We start from the raw sequence: 5,903 nt of genomic DNA, 5'->3' as shown, positions 1-5,903 counted from the left end.
CCCTGCCGGCAGCCAGCCCCGCTGCCGCCGTCCTCGCAGGCTGCCCGCGCTCGGGCTGCCCTGCAGCAGCTGCGAAGTTGGGGGTGAAGCCGGGGCCTCCCTGCTCTCCCCCTGCGCCGGTTCCCCGGGCCCGCCGAGCTCAGCGCAGCTCCTGGTGTGTCCCAGACGGCTCTGCCCAGGGCAGCCGTGCCGGTCCAGGCCGGGCTGGGTGGTTCCTGCTGCCGGGTGTCTTCCCTGCCAGGTACGGCCCTTCTGGCGGGCCCCACAGACCCGTGGGTGTGGAGCAGGGCCGAGAAGCTGCTGCTTCACTGCCCACCTTTGAGGAACAGCCCGTAATTCGGCACCGCCCGTTTTTAAGCAGGGCACAAAGGCCCTTGAGACAAACCGCGTCTTTCTCGGGAACCTCTTCTGCTGCCAGCGCTTTGTGTGAAATTTAACGTGCGTTAAACCTCTGCAGCGCTAGGCAGGGAATTCTGTTATGACAGCTCTCCTGAGGCGAGGACACGCTTTCCCTCCTCGACAGCTGCTGGCCTGTCCCACCATCGCTGCCCACTCAGGTCCCTTTTCCCCCGTCCTTCCCTCATTAGACCATGCTTCACTGGCTTCTCCCCCCCCACCATTGAAGGCTCCCAATGCGTCCAGCACACTTGGGTATTTTGGTGAGGACATTCAATCCCAAAGCGTGTTTTCGTGCTCCAGGATAATAATAAATAATGGATGGTAAATAAAACAGAACAGGGTTTTTATCTGTAACCCTCAGAGGCGATACAGGCACCGGGGAAGCTGCAAAGGCCTCTGAACTGAAGCCAGCGCTGGGCTGGGAGGCGGCATCTGTTTTCTCTCTGTTGTGCGATGTCAACACGGGCACTGAAGACTTCTGTTTCTGATAAAAAACGCGGCTGGGGAAGGGTTTCCATTGAGTCAAGCATGGCAAGCAGCATTTGTGCTCCTACCGATCCTCAAACCCGAAGGCAATCCTTACCGCTCATCTTCATCAGCACAACAGCCTCCTCCGGCTGCGGGCTCGGCTGTTGGGGAAAGGCCACACTGTGATCCCAAAACCCCAGCTGATACCAGGTGCATCCTGACCCTTCCCCGCCTGGAGAACAGCCGGGGACATTGCTCTGGCTGCAGGAGGTGCCTTTACTGGGGAATTTACCAACATTGCTTGTGTTTTTCACTCACTCAAGTACACTCCCGCCCTCCTTGCCCTTTTCTCATCTCACGACGATTCATTTGCCTTTTGCTGCTTGTCAGCAGCAGCACCCAAGGATCACCCCAGGCCCCAGGAGGCACATGGTGCGTGTCAAAGATAATCCTGCCCAAACAGCTTATCTCCCCAGCAGGCAGGAAAGGCAGCAGACAGGCAGGGACGCTCGTCATAGCACAGCCAGGCCTGGAAACACAGGGCTAAAACGCACTGCCAGGAGCCCTCCGGTCCCCCCGAGACAGCCTCCAGCACGGCTCACCTCTGGCACGCAGTCATCCAGCCTTTAGAAAGCTTCCCACCCGAGCACAGCCTGCATTAGTGCTGAACTGCATCTCCTGAGGGAGATTTTTTCCTGATACGCAACGCAAATCTTCTCGGTGCCATAGATCCTGCATTTCCACAAGTTTCTCACCCTCTCTGCCAGTGCTCAAGGCCGTACCTTGTCCAGTCCGGCATCTCTGGCTCCGTACTCACTCACTCGCCTTGGAAAGCTGCTCCTGCGGCTCTCCCAGCCCACGTCAGCGGTCCCATGCATCCAGCAGTGCGTGTTTAAGGGCAATTAAAGGCAGGGATTCCTTAAAACGCCCTGTGAGCCAGACAGTCTGCTGAAATCTGTGTAAAACTTGTTCTTTCCCCCTTGTATTTCTACAGGAAAGTTCACACCTGGGAGAAATGGGGAGTTGGGACCTTCCCTCTCCAGGCAGGGTGGCTGGTGGGTTTGCACAGACACGCCCCCCACCAGCCCCAGGGGCAGCTCTGCAGCAGCCCCGAGGGCAGTGAGGGAAGCAAGCAGCTGCCTGGGCTTGTTTGGTTTTTTTTAGAGGCTCTGTTATTTGTTTGACACAGTTTCCAGCTGTTGCCGTTTGCTTTTGGTCAGTGTGTTACAAAAAGAGAAGAAAACATTGGAGAAAACATCCCTGACAGTTCCCTTTCTGTGAGTTGCAATTTACTTTATTTTGAATTTTGCATTAAAGGATCATCATGGTTGAACCCCAGCCAGCAACTAGGCACCACACAGCTGCTCGCTCCTCCTGTGCCAGTGGGATGGAGAGAATTGGGGAAAAAAAAAAAGTAGTAAAATTTGTGGGTTGAGATAAGGATGGTTTAATAACTAAAGCAAAATAAAATATAATAATAATAAAATATAATAACTGTAATGAAAAGGAATATAGCAAAAAAAAAGGAAAAAATAAAACCCAAGACAAGTGATGCACAATGCAGTTGCTCACCACCTGCTGACTGATGCCTGAGCAGCGATCGGCCCCTCCTGGCCAACTCCCCCCAGTTTATATACTAAGCACGACATCCTGTGGCACAGAATATCCCTCCGGCTGGTTCAGGTCAGCTGTCCTGGCCACGCTCTGTCCCAGCTCCTTGTTCACCTGCTTGCTGGCAGAGCAGGGGAAACTGAAAAATCCTTAACTCTGGATAAGTGCTGCTTAGCAACAACTAAAAACATCAGTGTGTTATCAACATTAGTCTCACACTAAATCCAAAACACACTGTACCAGCTACTAAGAAGAAAATTAACTCTATCCCAGCCAAAACCAGGACAGTGATGTTTTAAGCCCTTCTCCTGGAAGGGATGTGGTTACATACGAACCTCTACCTTCATTAAGAAACAGCCTGCTAGCCCCTGTGGCCATGCGCCAGAGCTTGGAGAAGGCTGGGGAGGAAGAAGAGGAAAAAAAAAAAATAAGAGAGGGCAATGAAGTAAATCCCCAGCGCAGTAGTTTTGGAGAGGTCCATGGTTTCCTTGAGCCCCTCTCCGGTTCCAGGCAGCGGGAGGACTTCCACCTCCTCCTTGCCCTGAGCGAGGGGACACCCAGCACTGGGCGGGTGACACCCGGGAAGCCAGCGGGGGGGTCAGATGAGGCCAAACAGCTGCGAGGGTGTCCTCCAAAATAGCAGCCCAGCGGCCAGCTCCACCGCCCCAGTCAGAAACCCCAGCACGTCCCAAGGGGGACGGGCCGTTCTCAGCCTGGGTGCTGGTGCGGCCGCCTGCCCCGGACAGCCTTGGCAACGGCAGAGGTGCTTCTCCCGTGGGGATTCTCCAGTGTCTAATAAGGTTTGGGCCTCACACCACTGCTCCCCCCCTGCATAGGGCCATTAGAAGGGTCTCCCAAGAGGAAGGTTTTCACCAGACACATCGGAGCACGCTGCAGCCTCCTCCCCAGCCCAGCCAGCACGAGGGCACGTGCCGTGCCAAACTGCTGGGGTGAGGGTTTGCATTACGACAGCCAGCTCCAGCGTAGGTAGAGGCTGCCGGCACAGCCCGTGCCATGCCAGCTCCTGCCAGGGAACAGCTGGTCGCAGGTGCCGGCACACTTGGTTCATGCATTTACCAGCCACACACCTGCTTCCAAACACGCAGAGGAACCAAGATGTTTGCAGCTGCAGCTTCCTCCCAGGCCCCACTGCGCTAGAGGTTAAAAAACCCTTTAGCAAAGGGATTGAGCCAGGCTCGGCTGGGAATCACACACAGGGTGCCAGCTCCAAGAGCTGAGCGGATATTTTGAGGCAGTAAAGGACAAATCCATGAGTTCTGCCTTTCCACGAGAGCTGCTGGCACCACATGGGATCACAAAGCACAGGCAGGAGTGGCCCGAGCCCATTTTCAGGGGCCTGAGCGGTGTCACAGCACATCCCTCCACCCCGGGATCACCAAAGGCTCAGCAGGTCCCCAGGGACGGGGGGTCAGAGCACAGCGATGCTCTGGGTCTCACCCCAGCTCCGTTGCTGGTTTGTTTGGGGTGTCCCAGCCCCGTAACTGCAGGAGGAGCTAGGGGAGGCTCCAAGGGCTGCTGAGCATCTCCAGAGCGCAGAAGAGGGGGTGCACGGGAGCAGACTGCCCCGCTGAGGCCCCCCAGGCTCCTGCCAGCGCTGCATTTCCCTCCTGCTCCCTCGCAGGCTTTTCTCATGATAGCGCCTGGCCACATGTGATTTACTTCAATCTCAGCACCGAGTCCAGAGTGCTGGAAAGCAATCCCCCAAATTCTGGTAAGTGCCGTGCTTCCCCTTCCCAAGAGGGACGGGTTCCCAGCAGCAGGAGGGCAGGATTGATTGGAAACGGTCTACTGCAGAGAAACCCAGGTGGGAGGCAGCTCCCATCGCTTCGGCTGCAGCTCCGTATCTGTGTTGCGTCAGCCGCACTCTGCTCCCTGCCAGTCCTGCTGCCTGCCCCGCTGGGGTGGCAGGAAAACAGGCTCCCCCAGAGGCAAAATCCCACCTGACCCTTCAGGAATGGGCAGCTGGTGTGTGGGGCAAGCCAGGGTCTCACTGCAGGGCTGCCCCCAGCACACATGGGGCGTCCCCAGATGCCCCAGCACTGTGCCCCATCAGGGGCTGGTGGCTGCACCAGCATCTTCACCTCCAACTGGGAGGTCAGCCTGCCCAGGAGCCAAGGGGAATCAGGCTGAGACCTACAACGCTCATCGCATGCAGGCCGCTGCATGGTGCGCAGCCACTGCTGTCCCCTCATCCCCTCCACCGGACAGGGCAAAGCCCAGAGCCCTCGGCCACAGCCCCACTTCCCAGCCTGGGGGAGAAGGAAGGGTCTGCCCAAACACAAGATGGTTTTGCAGGACTCTCCCACCCCGGGCTGGTCCCTGCCAGGTCCAGTCCCTGCCTCCCTGCATGGGTCCAGCCCCACAACCAGCACAGATGGGACCCTGGCACTGGGGCTGCTGGTCTGTCCCCATGCCCACCTCTTCCCGAAGCTGCGGCGAGGCATGAGACCAGCTGGGTGCAGGGCTCCTCTCTCCTCACCCCGGCGGAAAGTCAGGGGATTTCCAGGCTGTGGGAAAAAACAGGAACCGGCTGTGTGCAACAGCAGCCAGGCTCACCCAGACACTGCCAGAGCTGCTCCACAGCGTGCACAAGAACAAAGTCTGCAAGATTAGGGCCCTAAAAGTCCCATTTTTGACCCTGTTTCCCTGGGACTGGGTGCCCCCAGGGACCCAGCTGCCCAGGAAGGGCTTTTTCTGGAGAAGGTAGACCCTTTCCCAGGGACATCCCTCCCTCGCAAGGGCCAAAGCATCAGCACACAGCTCAGCCATGTCCCCGGCACATCATGTTCCTCTCCCCTCCTCACATCCCAGCAGCACAGGCAGAGGGCAGCCACAGTGCCCCCAGTCCCACCACCCCAGACCAGCCTCACTTCTACTTCATCCCCTCCTCAGGGGTTTCTTCTCCAGCCCATCACAGCTCTGCCCAGCAGGGAGGTGCAGGGCAGACAGAGCCACCATGGAAGTGACACCCCACACAGGGGGGTGCCAGGGAAGGCAGAGCATCCCTGCCTGCTCCCCAGCTCTGGGGGCTGCAGGTGAAGGCAACCAAACCACAGCTCATTGCTGCCTGCGGCAGGGGCTATGCTGCAGGCTCGTGGCTTTGAGTGTTTGGGAGACACCTATCTTGTGTCACAGCAGCAAGAGGTTCAACAAAAAAAACTCACACTGGGGTCCCCTCCAAGATGCTGCCTCCTCCTTATGCTGCTGGAACAGCAGCATCATGCTCAGGAGAAGACATTCCCCATCAGCACCCACCCCACCACCTGCTTTTCCCCCAAACTAAGCCTCCCCATCCCTACACTTACCCTACCAGAGCCCCAGTACAGCCCTCCCCTCCCTTATTAAGATGTGGCAATTAGGGCAGAGGCTTTATCTGCACCCCTGCCCAGGGAGCCATGCTGTTG

This window comes from Haliaeetus leucocephalus, unplaced genomic scaffold (assembly GCF_000737465.1).
Source record: "Haliaeetus leucocephalus isolate CR32 unplaced genomic scaffold, Haliaeetus_leucocephalus-4.0 Scaffold164, whole genome shotgun sequence".
NCBI classification, from domain to species: Eukaryota; Metazoa; Chordata; class Aves; order Accipitriformes; family Accipitridae; genus Haliaeetus; species Haliaeetus leucocephalus.
Note: the sequence above shows the minus strand (reverse complement) of the source record.